This window comes from Pithys albifrons, chromosome 33 (genome assembly GCF_047495875.1).
Source record: "Pithys albifrons albifrons isolate INPA30051 chromosome 33, PitAlb_v1, whole genome shotgun sequence".
Lineage (NCBI taxonomy): Eukaryota > Metazoa > Chordata > Aves > Passeriformes > Thamnophilidae > Pithys > Pithys albifrons.
The window spans coordinates 1,396,741-1,412,285 of NC_092490.1; the positions used below are offsets into that span (position 1 = coordinate 1,396,741).

The window sequence follows — 15,545 nt, forward strand, 5'->3', positions numbered from 1 at the left end:
CCTGGCTCTGCTCTAAGCCACAGAGAGTTGAGCCCATTTAAATCGTCTCTTCTCTCAAGGCTTTTCATAATTTCAGTCAAAAGCATGAAAATTCATAACCTTAAGTAGAATATTCTCCATGAATTGTTGTTGAAAATATAAAAACACAGATAGAATGATCTTAAGGACATTTTCAGCCTCTCTGCTGTAGAGTCAGGAGGACAAAGGCTTATATGTTATAAAAGGTGGGTTACATTTGACCTGCCTCATGATTGTCAGAGTTGTCACAAACCAGCTTCATGTCCCCAGTGCAGCAGAGCAAAGCTGAGGCCTTGGCAGCACATGGGCAGAGCTCCTGCTGCTCACACCACCCTCAGCCAGCACTGATCAGAGGAAGGAAATGCATTTCTATCTGGCGGAGATTCATCTGAAAACTGGTGTGACTTTGTCAGAGGAGTCTGTCTTCATTGCTCCCTGTCCTTTGCTTTTCCTCAAGTTTCTTTCCCTTTGGACCTGTGATATGGCCCCAGGACAGCACAGCCCCTCCCTCTGCAGGGCAGCACTTCCAGCTCAGGGCCCTGCAGGGATCACAGGGTGGGAGCCAGGACCGACTGCTCAGGCTGGAGTGGACACACTCACCTGGGGAAGGGGATGCCCTGGATAAGAGCAAGGGAGCATTTCTGTGCCTGCAGGGAGAACTCCCTGGTGTCCTGGTTTGGGGCCCAGCTGGAGGTGAAGCCCCACACAGACACTCCCTCAGCCTCCCCTCTCTCCGCCCTCCAGCCCAGTGGAATGGGGAGGGTAATCAACTTGTACGTTCAGGTAAGAACAGTTCAGTAATTGAAAAAAAAAAGGACAATGATAATGGTAAATAATAATAGTAATGATAGTAAAAGGGGAAAGAACAAGTGATGCACAATGCATTTGTTCACCACCCACTGATTGATACCAGACTCCCCTGTCCAAAACCCACATCAGCCTCTTCCAGGTCACTCTCCCCAGTTTATGTACTGGGCATGATGTCCTATGGGGTGGAATATCCCTTTGGCCGCTTGAGGTCAGCTCTCCCTGCTTATTTCTTTTGGGAAACTGTCTTGGTTTGAGATAAGAAACTGCCAACCCCCCCAAGCACAGAGAGAAAAGCCTCCATCCTAACACCAGGGAAAGGGAGGAAAAGAGAGGGGAAAGAAAAAACACGCTTCAAACCGCGTTTATACTAAAACTACATGTATTTCTCACAGAAAGAAAGAGACAATTAGAAGAGAGTACAAATACACACTCACACAGGTCTGCAAGAACAAATTCCTCACTTCCTAACGAAAACACAAATTCTACTGTCTTAAATACACATTACTTAAGAAAAGACTTATTCCCCAGGGAGACAAACCCAAGCAGAAAGGAGAGACCCAGAACAACACATTTTACTTTCCTGACATACCCTGTGAGCCAGTGGTGGCCCTGGTCCTCTCCATCCCCCCTGGGACAGCATCGTGCGTCCTCCCAAGAGGAGGGCTGAGAAGCGACTGCCTTGACGACTCTCACACTGGTTCCTACTTCCCTGGAGATGATGTCATAATGTGGTATGGAATAAAAAAATACTGGCTAGAAGAGGTCAGCTGTTAGCTCAGCCCAGCTCAAGTCAGCTGACAACTTCGGCCTAGTCCAAACTTCAGAGCCCAAATTTAGGCCCACCTAAGTGAACCCATAACAGAACCTCTTTATGACAGAAGAGGAGACAGAAAGGAAACAAAAAAATATAGTCGTTGACGTGGTAAAAACGTGATTAGGAAACAACAAAACATCAGTGTGTTATCAACATTATTCTCCTTCTGAATCCTAAACAAGGCACTGCAGATATTAACTCCATCCCAGCTGCAAGCAGGAAAATATCCAGCCCTTACTCCATCCCTTTTAGGTCATCCAAGTCTCACACTTCCATTTCCCCATCATCTTCTCCAGTTCTGTCTTTTGATAGACACACACACAGACATCACTTTCTCAGGGAATGGAACAGCTCTGTCAAGGGTTCATAAAATGACCACAGAAATGCCTGATGAGTTCACTCAGGCCATGACTTTGACCTCCATCCCTGGGAACAGTCTCTCAAGCTGGGAAGGTGGTGTGGGGTGCTGGACTCTTGCAGGTTTCACATTTGAGCCAGTTCTGATTCCAGCACTGCTGCACTAGGCCAGTTTTAGAGCAGTTCCCTCTTCCTTGGTGTGAGGGCAACGATCAGAGGAAAGTCAAGGCTCAGGTGCCCAGAACAGCTGTGGGTGAGATTGTTGCCATGAGGTGCTCAGGGGGATGGTGCTCACCCAGCCAGCACAGAAGGAATAATGCAGAGTGTTGGATAGTTATCAATGCCATAGAATTAATCCATTGGCCATTCTCACCCCACATCCAATCCCCTCAAGGCACACACGAGAGTTCCTCTCCTCCCACATCACTCTTCAAGTGCACCCAGGGCCTGGAACAAAAGCAATCCCTGGATGAGTTTGCCTTGGCCTGAGGCAGGAACAACTCAGAGTATTTTTCCCAGCATGTTTTAATGGACACTACAGGAATTTTAACCCCTTACACAGTAACTAAACATTTTGATTGGGCAGGCCCAATCTTATTGCCAGATTCCGTCAGTGTGGACTGACAAGGTGGCCTTTGCTAAACGTGTATCCCAATGTTTGCAGGTCCAACCACCGACTGCTCTCCGTGTGCCCTTTCCCTGTCCATTGCACCCTTCAATCTTCCCAGAAGCTGCTGCATGGCAGGGCATGGGATTCAGCCACTCAGGCCAGGGTCTTTGGCCCAGGTGTCTGTCCGGTGGTTTTGGAATTGAGTCCCATAGTCTGATTCAATTCTTTCAGGGGTTCCATGTCACCATCAAATTTCCTCTTCCAGGCCCATGACAGTGTTCCAGGCAGTGCCATGGGACACAGGGGATCTTTCCAGCCTTCCTGTGCCTGTTTCCACCACCATAAGCACGTGCCCCCTGCTCTGAAGGATTTGGGGCAGTGTGATAGTCAGTTTTCCAGGCCTGCCCTTATTTCTATTCCAGCCATCCGCCTCCATCCCAAAGAGGATCCACCTGCTTGGCCTGTGTAACTGCAGCACATTTCACATTCATGGATACCCTGTGCAACAGTGTCCATGGCTAAGCCCACCCCTCAATCACAAGCCCAACCATATGTTCCATCTCTGCCTTGACGGCCCGAGGTGTCCTGAGTCCATGGAGCCAGGAATAATTCCCCCTTGTGCTGCCAATGCCAAGGCACCTGAGCCCCTTCAATGGCAGCAGCCTGACCAACCTGCAGGTTATTCTGCTGTTCTTCAGGGACCTGACTCTTGGGTACAGAAGCATCCCCATTGCACACCTTCACTGCCGGTGCTCCACCCAGGCAGTGATACCTTTGCAACAAAACAGCAGCCCAGATGGGTTTCACCCTGTGCTGCCAGTTCTTCTGACACCAATGCTGAACCCACCCCACAGGGTATGTGGCATCATCATGAGTGGAAAGAGAGAAGGGATCTGCTGGAGTCCTGACCTTCAATTTCAAGATGAGAAGTGACAGGGAGCAGCCCCAGAGGTGCAGGGCAGCTGCTCGAGGTGATGGTGGGACAGAGGGAGCTGTGCAGGCCTGGAGGGGCACATGGGCTGTGCCAAGTGCTGGCTCAGGAGCAGCTGGATGTGCCTCCTGCTCTGCTAGGGGGTGTGTGTGTGTGCCCTGCTGGGCAGAGTGAGGAGCATCTGCAGCTGCCCCTTGTGCCAGGGCTGTGTCTGCCTTTGCTGCTGGAAACAGAGAGGCCAATTGGGCTCCTCCTGTGGCGCCAGGGGTGCCAGGGGCCCTGAATTGCCCTCTGTGCTGCTGCCGGGCAGGGCTGGCTGGTTCTGTGTGTGTGACAGTGTGCCCTGGGCCCTGCCAAGTCACAATGTTCCCTGGGTTCCAGGAGGCCCTGCAGTGTCACAGTATCCCCTGGGTTACAGCAGGCCCTGCAGTGTCACAGTGTGGTCTGGGTTACAGCAGGCCCTGCAGTGCCACAGTGTCCCCTTGGGTTCCAGGAGGCCCTGCAGTGTCACAGTGTCCCCTGGGTTCCATGAGGCCCTCCTGTGTCACAGTGGCCCCTGGGAACCCTCAGGCCTGGCATTTATGTCCCTTGCAATATTGAGGCACTTTGGGGCACCAAAACAGAAGGAAGAGATTGAGCCATTGCAGAGTGTCAAGGAGAGGCAACCAAGATGGGCAAGGGCCTGCAGGGGAAAGGTGTGAGGAGCAGCTGAGGGCACTTGGTGTGTTCAGCTGCACAAGAGGAGACTGAGGAGACATCTCATTGCAGGTAAAACTTCCTGGGCAGGGCCAGAGGAGGGGCAGGCACTGATCTCTGCTCTGTGGGAACCAGGGACAGCACCCAGGGAGTGGCCTTCAGTTGAGTCAGGGCAGAGTCAGGTTGGATCTTCCAAAGAGGTTCTTCTCCCAGAGGGTGGTGGGCACTGAACAGGCTCCCCAGGACAGTGGGCACAGCCCCAAGGCTGCCAGAGCTCCAGGAGTGTTTGGATGATGCTCTGGGGCACAGGGTGTGACTCTTGGGAATGGGCCTGTAGAGGGCTGAGGGTTGGACTCCATGATCCTTGGGGGGCCCTTCCCACTCAGCACATTCTGGCATTCTGTGACACCAGCTGGGCTGATCCCAGTGCACAAGGAGTCCCATACCCCCCCAAGTACTGTGGATGCTCCCTGTGTGGGGAGGGGTCCCAGCCCCACCCCAGCAGGTCTGGAGGAAGGGGAGACACCCTCCTACAGGTAAGATATCCATGAAATGTGGTTCCCCTACAAGTCACTTGTAACAGCACAGAATTGTGGATTATAACCCCCCTCAGTCCCCAGTGGAGCCAGGGGGTCACTGCAACCCCCAGAATGAAGTTAGAGAACTCCCAAGAGCCATTGAGAACCCCCAAAAGTTGTTGAAAACAGCAGGATTTTTCTGTCAATAGGGTCGTCTCATCCCTCCAATTGCAAGACTTTTAACTCAGCTGAAGAAAAAGAGGATCAAAACACTGAAAAGATATTTAAAGCCCCCTGAACTGCTGCAAAGCAGCAGGATCCCCTCAGAAAAAGTGCCCTGTGTCCCTCTCTGTGGGTTCCCACTCCAAGTGCTGATGTCACATGTCCCCCACACTCCCTCACTTTACCCTCCTCAGGATAGGAGGGCACCACAGAAGCTCCCTCAGTTTTTCCAAACACCTCATCTCACGTTTCCCAAATCCCATCCCATTCCCCTCCAAGTCCCATCCCAACCCTCCCAATTTGCATCCAAGCCCTCCCAATTTTATCCCATCCTCCCTGGGTTTGTAGCATCCCTTCTCCTGCTGCTGACTCCCCCTAAGTGTGTTCAGGTTGGATTAAACCATTTTGGGATGGGATTGAGTCATTTCAAGTTGACATGGAGCCATTTTGGGGTGAGATTGATGTGTTATGAGCTGACAGATCAATCCCTCTCAGATACTGGACTGCAAAATGATGGAGAAATGTCAGTTGGTCTGGAGACCTCAAATTTTGGGGAAAACTCTCCCAAATCCCCAGAGAACTCTGAAATCTTCCTGAATATCCCTTTGAACCCCAGATTCCTGCCCCAATTCCCAGGAGAATGGTGGAAATTTAGATGTCTTTGTTCAATTGCTTTATTTTAACTCCCAGTCTAGGTGATAAAGGGATGAAGATGGATCAAATAAAATCAAAAAACAAAAAAATGAATCATGTGAATGTGCATGGGGTTGGGTTGGGTGGCTGTGCTGGTTTAAAGGTGAACCAGCAGGGGAAATGAACTCACCACGAGAGAGATTATAAGTCAGACCTAAAATTTAATAATAATATTACAATAACAACACTGACACACAAGGGAAATTGCTCTCAGCTCACAATACCCCAGCAGTATAACCCAGTGTCCTGGGGCACAAACCCAAGGGGGTTTGTTTGTCCTTGTGCTGAGACCCCTGTGGTTCCCCCAAGTCCAGAGCAAAAGGAAAAGAAAAACCTGTTGGTGCAGGCGAGGGCTGTGGTCTGGGCGAGAGCGGGGATCTCCTGCTGTCGAGGTCCTGCTGCTGCTCTGGATCCGACGAGAGGTTCCCGAGGTCTTCTTACCCACCCCTTATGTACCCTCAGGGAGCACCCAGTCCCTCCCCCTGGGCGGGGACTCACCCAATGGGTGATTAACTCTGGGAGCCAGGGGGTGTTGAACTGTTGATGGCCCATTGGCAGCTCCGCCCCCCCCCCTCAGGCTGGGTGTGAAGTGATAATGGCTCCCTGGGCAGCTGCTGCTAATGGCCCATTGACCTTGGGGAATGAATAGAGGGGGTAGAATACACAGCTTTGATCACCCTCACACAGGGTTAGCTGGTCCCTCCTGCTGAACTAGGACAGTGGCCCACAGAGAGGCAGAGCCACAGAGAATTGGAATTATGGAATTATTGAGTTTGGAAAAGTTCTGAAACACCATTCAGGATTCCTTAAAAGCACAAGATATACTAAAGGTATGGAGCAGGGGAGATTTTTAGGGTCAAAAGTCAGGAAATCCCCCTTCCTAGTGAATTTCCCACTTCAGTCCCCAAGCTGATGGATCCTTGCCAGGACCAAGGCCCATCACAGCCAAAGAGCTGCAGAACATCCTCCTTCTCCTTGAGCCCTGATGGAACTGCCCAAGCCACACCCACAGACTGGATTTTACCCCTCTGGAGATGATGTTGTGATATGGTGTGTTGTAGGAATAATAAGAGATTTTTGAGATAAGAAAAAAGGTTTTTAGAATAACAGACAGAGTTTTGGGGCCTCCTCACAGGTGCGAGTTAATTCTGTGGGAAAGAGACCAATTGCCAGCAAAAACAAGGAAGATGAGAAGGCTCTGAGTTATTCTGCTCATGGCAAAGGAATTTGGAAGACAGTGTGGTCATGGCAATGGTGCTAAATGTGTCATTAATTAAAGCTGTAATGGGTTAAATGACTGCTGTGGTTTCAAGCTATGAGATGCAGCTCTGGGTGAGAAAGAAGTTCGGATATTCTGTCTTTAGAAGTGAGTTAAAGCTTTTTACCTGTCTTTTGTCTCTCCATGGAGTTCTGGAATAAAACTGGCTTTGAGTGTGACACCTGTCAGCTAATTAATTAGGTGTGGCCTAATTAATCTTCTCTCATCTTCAAGATTTGCTACTCACTCACAGTCGTTTTCTTTTACATGTGGTGCCCTGTGTGAATTTTTCCATTTCTTTTCCAGTGTCTCTTATAGATAATTTATTAAATCATTGAGCTGGTACCATTTAGAATTGTATTTTGTATTTAGTAATTTATTAGGGTGGGCATTTGAGCAAAGACAGGGCAGAGGGGGAGTCCCTTTGCTCCACCACTCAGCTGAGTCTTGGCTGAGCTTCAACCCCTTTCTATCAGTCCTCAATCTCCTCCAGGCAGGAGGGCTCTGCAGAGAGACCTGGAGAGACTTGAGAGATGGGCTGATTCCAATGGGATGAGGTTCAACAAGGCCAAGTGCAGGTCCTGCCCTTTGGCCACACCAACCCCTGCAGAGCTCCAGGCTGGGCACAGAGTGGCTGGAGAGCAGCCAGGCAGAGGGACCTGGGGGGACTGAGGGACAGGAAGCTCAACAAGAGCCAACAGTGTGCCCAGGTGGCCAAGAAGGCCAATGGGATCCTGGCCTGGATCCAAACTAGTGTGGCCAGCAGGCCCAGGGCAGTGACCCTTCCCCTGGACTCTGCGCTGGGGAGGCCAAACCTTGAGTGTTGTGTTCAGTTCTGGGTCCCTCAGGTCAGGAAAGAGATTGAGGGGCTGGAGCGGGGCCAGAGAAGAGCAACGAGGCTGGAGAAGGGACTGGACGTGCCATTGAGTCTCCTCAAACAGCTCCAGGGTCAGAGAATCCACCATGTCTTGATCCAACCCCACTGGGATCACCAGCCCAGGGTACTCTGTAGATCCCCCAGAGATCCCACATAGACCCCCACAGACTCCCCACAGACCCCCATAGACCCCCACAGACTCCCCATAGACCCCCTATGGACCCCCACAGACTACCCATGGACACCTATAGACCCCCCCCGGATCCCCACAGACCCCCATAGACCCTCCATAGACCCCCATAGACCCCCACAGACCCCCCATAAACCCCCCACAGACCCCCCATAGACCCCCATAAACCCCCACAGATCCTCACACCCCCTATAGATCCCCTATAAAATTCTATAACCCCCCATAGACGCCCATAGACTCCCCATAGACCCCCATAGACGCCCCGTAGGCCCCCATAGATGCCCCATAGACCCTGCATAGACCCCCCATAGACCCCCTCCATAGACCCCCATAGACCCCCTATAAACCCCCCATAGACCCCCCCATGTTACCCCCATAGACCACTCATAAACCCCCACAGGTCCTCACACCCCCTATAGATCCCCTATAGAATTCTATAACCCCCCATACATGCCCCGTAGGCCCCCATAGACGCCCCGTAGACCCTCCATAGACCCCCCCATAGACCCCCTCCATAGACCCCCATAGACCCCCATAGACCCCCCATAGACCCCCCCATGTGACCCCCATAGACCACTCATAGACCCCCACAGACCTCCATAGACCCCCATAGACCCCGCATAGACCCCCATAGACCACCCACAGACTACCCATGGACCCCCCATAGACCCTCCATAGACTCCCATAGATGCCCATTAGACCCTCCAGACCCTCCATAGACCCCCATAGACCCCCACAGATCCTCACACCCCCTATAGATCCCCTTTCGAATCCTATAGACCCCCCATAGACCTCCATAGACTCCCCATAGACCCCCATAGACCCCTCATAGACCCCCCATAAACCTATAGATCCTCCTATAGATCCCAATAGACCCCCCCAAGACCCCCATAGATCCCCTATAGATGCTCATAGACCCCCATACACCCCATAGACCCTATAGGGTTGGACTTGATAGTTTCAGTGGTCTCTTCCAACCCAACTGAGAAGAGAAGAGCAACGAGGCTGGAGAAGGGACTGGAGCACAAGTGCTGTGGGGAGAGGCTGAGGGAGCTGGGGGTGTTTAGCCTGGAGAAGAGGAGGCTCAGAGGTGACCTCAGCACTGTCTAGAACTACCTGAAGGGAAGTTCTGGCCAGGTGTGGTTTGGTCTCTTCTCCCAGACACTCAGCAATAGCATCTATGGGGTTCTATGTGGGATCTATGGGGCGTCCATGGGGGTCTATAGGGAATCTATAAAGATGCGTGAGGGTCTGTGGGGGGTATGGAGGTCTATGATCCTCTATAGGTCATCTATGGGGTGTGTAAGGGGGTCTATGGGGGGTCTATGGGGGTATATGGGGGTATATGGGGGTATATGTGCGGTCTATGTATGGTCTGTGGGGGTCTACGGGTGATCTATGGGGATCTACGGGGGGTCTATGGGGGGTCTATGGGGGGGTCTATGGGGGATCTATGGAGGGGTCTATGGGAGTCTGTGGGGGTCTATGGAAGGTCTACGGGGGCTCTGTGGGGGTCTTTGGGGGGTCTATTGGGGTCTATGGGGGGTCTATGAGGGGTCTATGGAGAGTCTATGGGGGGTCTACGGAGGTCTATGGGGGGTCTATGGCGGGTCTATGGAGGTCTATGGGGGATCTATGGGGGTCTAAGAGGGGGTCCATGGGGGTCTATGTAGGGGATCTATAAGAGTGTGTGTGGGTCTGTGGGGGGTCTATGGGTGGTCTATGGGGGTCTGTGGGGGGTCTATGGGTGGTTTATGGGGGTCTATGGGGGGGTCTCTGGGGGAGCTCTGGGGGTCTTTGGGAAGTCTATGGGGGTCTGTCGGGGTGGTTTAGGTTTGTTTTAGGGGTGGTTTAGAGCTGATTTAGAGCTGATTTAGAGCTGCTTTAGAGCTGGTTTAGCGGTAGATTAGGGCTGGTTTAGAGCTGGTTTAGGGTCGAAATTTGCCAATTTTTTTTCCCACTTTTCCTGATTTTTCTCGAAACGTTTCCTCTTTTCCCCCTTTCCCAATTTTGCTCATTTTCCCTTCAATTTTCGGCATTTTTCTCTACGATTTTCCAAAATTTTCCCTCAAGTTTTTTTTTTTCAATTCCCTCATTTTTTCCATATTTTTCTCTTTCCCCCCCACAAATTTTCCACATTTTCTCTTAAAAATTTCCCATTTTTTCCTCAAAGTTTTCCAATTTTTGTCACCATTGTTCCCCCTTTTTCCCCAGATTTCTCCCAATTTCCCCCTATTTTTTCTCCAAAATTACCCCAAATTTCCCCATTTTTTTCCCAAATCTTCTCCATTCCTCCACAAATTTTCCCCATTTTTTCTCAAATTTTCTTCATTTTCTCCCAAATTTTCCCTAGTTTTTAAAAAATTTTCCACATTTTTCCCTGGTTTTGTCACCAATTTTCCCCATTTTTCCTCATAAAATTTCCCCTATTTCCCCCAAATTTTTCCCATATTTTCCCCTAAATAATCTTCATTTTGTCTCCAAAATTTCCCCCATTTTCTTACCAAATTTTCCCCAAATTTCCCCATTTTTCCCCTAATTTTCCCCAAATTTCCCCATTTTCCCCTCAAATTTTCCCCAAATTTCCTTCCCAAATATTTCCCTTTTTTTCCAAATTTTCCCAAAAATTTTCCTGAGAATTTTTCCCTCCAAATTTTCCCAATATTTTCTCCATTTTCCCCCATTTTCTCCCAAATTTTTTGGTGTTCATCCACTCAGATATTTTTTTTCTGATATTTTGAAATATTTTCCTTTTGTTTTCTCCCACTTTTTTCTTACTATTTTTCTTACTATTTCTTACAATTTTCCCACAAAATATTTCCCATTTTTCATCTCAATTTTGTCCATTTTTTCCCGAATTATTTTCCCAATTTTTTCCCCATTTTTTCTCCGATTTTCCCTAAATTTTCCCCATTTTTTCCCAATTTTCCCTCAAATTTTCTCCATTTTTTCTAAGTTTTCCCTAAAATTCTCTCCATTTTCCTGCAAATTTTTCCGGTTTTTCCTCCAATTTTTTTCGATTTTTACCCCAATTTTTCCCCCAAATGTTCCCCAATTTTTCCCCATTTTCCCCCCAAGAGAATAAACATGGAATACAGAGCATAATACAAAATGATGAACAGACCCATTAATTCCACAGTAAATGCTTTCCCAACAAGGGCTTCAAGCTAAACAAGCCACCCAAAGCTTTTTCAACACATCAATTCCTTTATCTATTGATTTAGAAGGATCACTGTTTCTTTCCCAATTCATTCTTATGAACCTTTATTTAAGATAACCTTAAAAAAGTCTTTATTAAAATACACTTATAAATTAATAACCTTAATCATACAAATAGCTTTAATTATGTTTTGAGGTTTCTGTTTTCTTTCACCTTTAACTTTAATTTAAGAATTTCTGCAAATGAATACCTTTGTGCTTCTGTCTGTGGGTCCCTGTGCACAGATGGGGGAGTTGTGGCTCTGTCAGTGGGGTAAGTGCATTCAGGAGTCACATCCATACATGATTCCTGTACTCACACACATCCATCAAAAATTACTTTAATTTGTCCTAAAAATCTCCAAATCTCCCTATTTCCACCTCAGAACTTCCTAATTAGAATCATAGAATCATAGAATCGATTGGGTTGGAAAAGACCTCCAAGATCATCGAGTCCAACCCTTGGTCCAACTCTAGCTCATTTACCAGATCATGGCACCCAGCGCCACGTCCAATCTGCATTTAAAGATCTCTAGGGATGGTGAATCCACCACCTCTCCGGGCAGCCCATTCCAATGCCTGATTACTCTCTCTGTAAAAAATTTTTTTCTGATATCCAACTTAAATTTCCCCTGGCAGAGCTTAAGCCCATGCCCCCTTGTTCTATTGCTGAGTGCCTGGGAGAAGAGACCAGCCCCCACCTGGCTATAACTTCCCTTCAGGTAGTTATAGACAGTGCTGAGGTCACCTCTGAGCCTCCTCTTCTCCAGGCTAAACAACCCCAGCTCCCTCAGCCTCTCCCCATAGGACTTGTGCTCCAGTCCCTTCACCAGCCTTGTTGCTCTTCTCTGGACCCGCTCCAGCATCTCAATATCCTTTCTGAACTGAGGGGCCCAGAACTGAACACAACACTCAAGGTGTGGCCTCACCAATGCAGAGTACAGGGGAAGGATCACTTCCCTGGTCCTGCTGGCCACGCTATTTTTGATACAGGACAGGATCCCATTGGCCTTCTTGGCCACCTGGGCACACTGTTGACTCATGTTGAGCTTCCTGTCAATTAGTACTCCAAGGTTCCTTTCTGCCTGGCTGCTCTCCAGCCACTCTGTGCCCAGCCTGGAGCGCTGCAGGGGGTTGTTGTGGCCAAAGTGCAGGACCTGCACTTGGCCTTGTTGAACTTCATCCCATTGCAATCAGCCCATCTCTCAAGTCTCTCCAGATCCCTCTGCAGAGCCCTCCTGCCTTCCAGCAGGTCGACACTCCCTCCCAACTTGGTGTCATCAGCAAATTTGCTGATGATGGACTCAATCCCCTCATCTAAATCATCAATAAAGATGTTAAACAGGACTGGACCCAACACAGACCCCTGGGGAACACCACTGGTGACTGGCCGCCAGCTGGATGCAGCTCCGTTCACCAGCACTCTCTGGGCCCGACCCTCCAGCCATCTAATTTTTTTATTTCTACACCAAATGTCCCTAAATCTACCCCAAATCTCTTAACTCCACTCAAAAATACATGAATGTTTCTTAGAATCCCCAGGATTTCATCGCAAATCCCTAAAATTCAACAAACCCCCCCATTAGTTTCACAAAAAGATTATTTAATTCCACCCTAAATTCCTTTAATTCCACCCAATCTCTTCCAATTTCATTTAAAATCCCCCGAATTCTACTTTAAATTCCCTGAATTCTACCCAAAATTCCCTTAATCCCACTCCAAATTATAAATCCCGCCCCAAATCCCTTCCCCAACTCACCAGCCCCCCAAGTGCCCCCAAATCGCCCCTGGCCCTCCAAGTGCCCCCTTTGGAGCCCCAAATCCTGGGAAAGGGCCCCATGGGAAGGGGGGGCTGGGGGGATTTGAGGGGGTTTGGGGTGCAATTGGGGTCTGAGGGTCAGTTGGGGGGCACTTGGAGATCTCATGGAGGTCTGGGGGGGAATTTATGGAGCACTGGGGGGGCACTTGTGGGTCTGAGGAAACACTTGGGGGGCACTTGGGGGTCCGAGGATGGAATGTGGGGGTTCAAAGTGTCTTTCAGGGGACACTCGTGAGTCCTGGATAAACTTGGGGGGCACTGAGGGGTCTGGGGAGGAGATTTGAGAGTCCTGAGTGGGTACTGGGGAAGGACTTGGGGGTCCGGGGAGCACTTCTGGGGCACTTTGGGGTTCTGGGGCACTTTTGGGACAGTTTGGGGTCCGGGGGGAACTTCTGAAGCAGTTTGGAGTCCTGGGGGCACTTCTGGGGCAATTTGGGGTCCGGGGGGCACTTCTGGGGCAGTTTGGGGTCCGGGGGCACTTCTGGGGCAGTTTGGGGTCCTGGGGGCACTTCTGGGGCAGTTTGGGGTCCTGGGGGCACTTCTGGGGCAGTTTGGGGTCCGGGGGCACTTCTGGGGCAGTTTGGGGTCCGGGGGGCACTTCTGGGGCAGTTTGGGGTCCGGGGGGCACTTCTGGGACAGTTTGGGGTCCGGGGGCACTTTTGGGACAGTTTGGGGTCCGGGGGCACTTCTGGGGCAGTTTGGGGTCCGGGGGCACTTCTGGGGCAGTTTGGGGTCCGGGGGCACTTCTGGGGCAGTTTGGAGTCCTGGGGGCACTTCTGGGGCAGTTTGGGGTCCGGGGGCACTTCTGGGGCAGTTTGGGGTCCGGGGGCACTTCTGGGGCAGTTTGGGGTCCGGGGGCACTTCTGGGGCAGTTTGGGGTCCGGGGGTAACTTCTGGGGCAGTTTGGGGTCCGGGGGGCACTTGGGGGGCAGTTTGGGGTCCGGGGGCACTTCTGGGGCAGTTTGGGGTCCGGGGGCACTTGGGGGGCCGCAAACCAGCTGGGACCGACCCGATTGGGCGCGGGGGAGACGGGAGTTGTAGTCCCGCCTGTGATTGGCCAGAATAGGCGGCGGAGCATGACGGGAGTTGTAGTTCGAGACAGGCTCAAAATGGCGCGGGTCTCCAAGCGCCGTCACCGCGAGCTGCATTCCTGATCGCTGATTGGCTTCGAGTGGAGACGGGCACGCCAGGCAACCAATCAGAGGCGGCGTAGGTGGAGGGCGGGACTCGAGGGCGCTGCTGGGAGAGGTGAGCAATGGCGGCGAGTTTGGGGTGATGTCGGAAATATTTGGGAGTATTTGGGGGGCATTTGGAGGACTCAGGGGGGGTTTTGGGGGTCCCTCCCCACCCGCTCACCCCTCACAGACCCCCGGGACGCCCCCGGGGCCGTTTTGGCCGTGAAGGTGAAGAAGGCGGGTAAGCCCCTCCCCCCACCCCGGGATCCGCCTCAGAACGCCCCAAATCCCCCCGAAAATACCCCTGAGAGCCCCAAACTCCCCCACCCGGGACGGCCAAAACTCTCTGGACCCCCCCAGGATGCCCCAAGTTCCCCCCTGGACTCTTCCGACCTTCTGAAACACCCTCAGCCTTTCAAACACCCCAGAGATCCCCCAAACCCCCTCCCAGACCACCAATCCTTTCCCAAACCGCCTAAAATTCCCAGGAACCACCAAACTACCTTAAATCCCCCCCGAAGTTACCCCTGAGAGCCCCAAACTCCCCACCCGGGACCCCCAAAATTCTCTGGACCCTCCCAGGATGCCCCAAGTTCCCCCCTGGACTCTCCCGACCTTCTGAAACACACTCGGCCCGCCAAAGACCCCAGAGATCCCCCAAACCCCCTCCCAGACCACCAATCCTTTCCCAGACCGTCTAAAATGCCCAGGAACCACCAAACTACCTTAAATCCCCTTCCCAGAATCCCAAAACTCTGCCAGACATTGTAAACTACCCAGGACTCCCTGAACTACCCCCAGAACTGCCCTAAACCCTCTCCCAGACCCCCAAAGCATGGCAGGACCCACCAAACCCCCTTCTAGGACACGTAGCCATCCCTAAATTCCCTCAACCTTCCCCCAGACTCCTACCCAGACACCCCCCCCCAAACACTGCCAGGACCCCCAAACCACATCGAGCCCCTCCAGCCCCCCCCCCCGCCCCCCAATTCTCTCCCAGTCTCTCCAAACCAGTCCAGGACCTCCAGGCTACTTCCAGACATCCCCAAACCACTCCAGGATCCCCCTGAGCTGCCTACCAGAACCCCCAAGCTGTCCCCAGACCCTGCAAAACCATCCCAGGGCCCCTCAAAAGCCTCCCAGGCCCTCCAAACCACGCCAGGTCTCCAAAACTGGGATCTCAAAATGACAACTGGAACGGGGAGAACTGAAGCTGAGTGAGGCACATGGGCAGGCCTAAGAAGCAGGAAAATGGGATTTATTGATTGCTTTTTTTTTCCTAGAAGCTGAAAGGGGCCATTTGGGGATGATGCTCTTGGAAAAGGGAACGGTGTGAGCAAGTGCGGGGTGACCACAGTG

At 51.3% G+C, this 15,545-nt stretch overlaps 2 protein-coding genes and 1 pseudogene across 2 annotated transcripts in view; 1 reads left to right on the forward strand and 2 right to left on the reverse strand.

The window, feature by feature from the left end:
- LOC139684162 (uncharacterized) overlaps positions 1-15,545 on the reverse strand; it is a 1,455,962-nt gene that overhangs the window by 1,360,479 nt on the left and 79,938 nt on the right.
- LOC139684161 (uncharacterized) overlaps positions 1-15,545 on the forward strand; it is a 1,434,678-nt gene that overhangs the window by 1,299,047 nt on the left and 120,086 nt on the right.
- On the reverse strand, positions 7,400-14,159 carry LOC139684168 (shematrin-like protein 2; annotated as a pseudogene).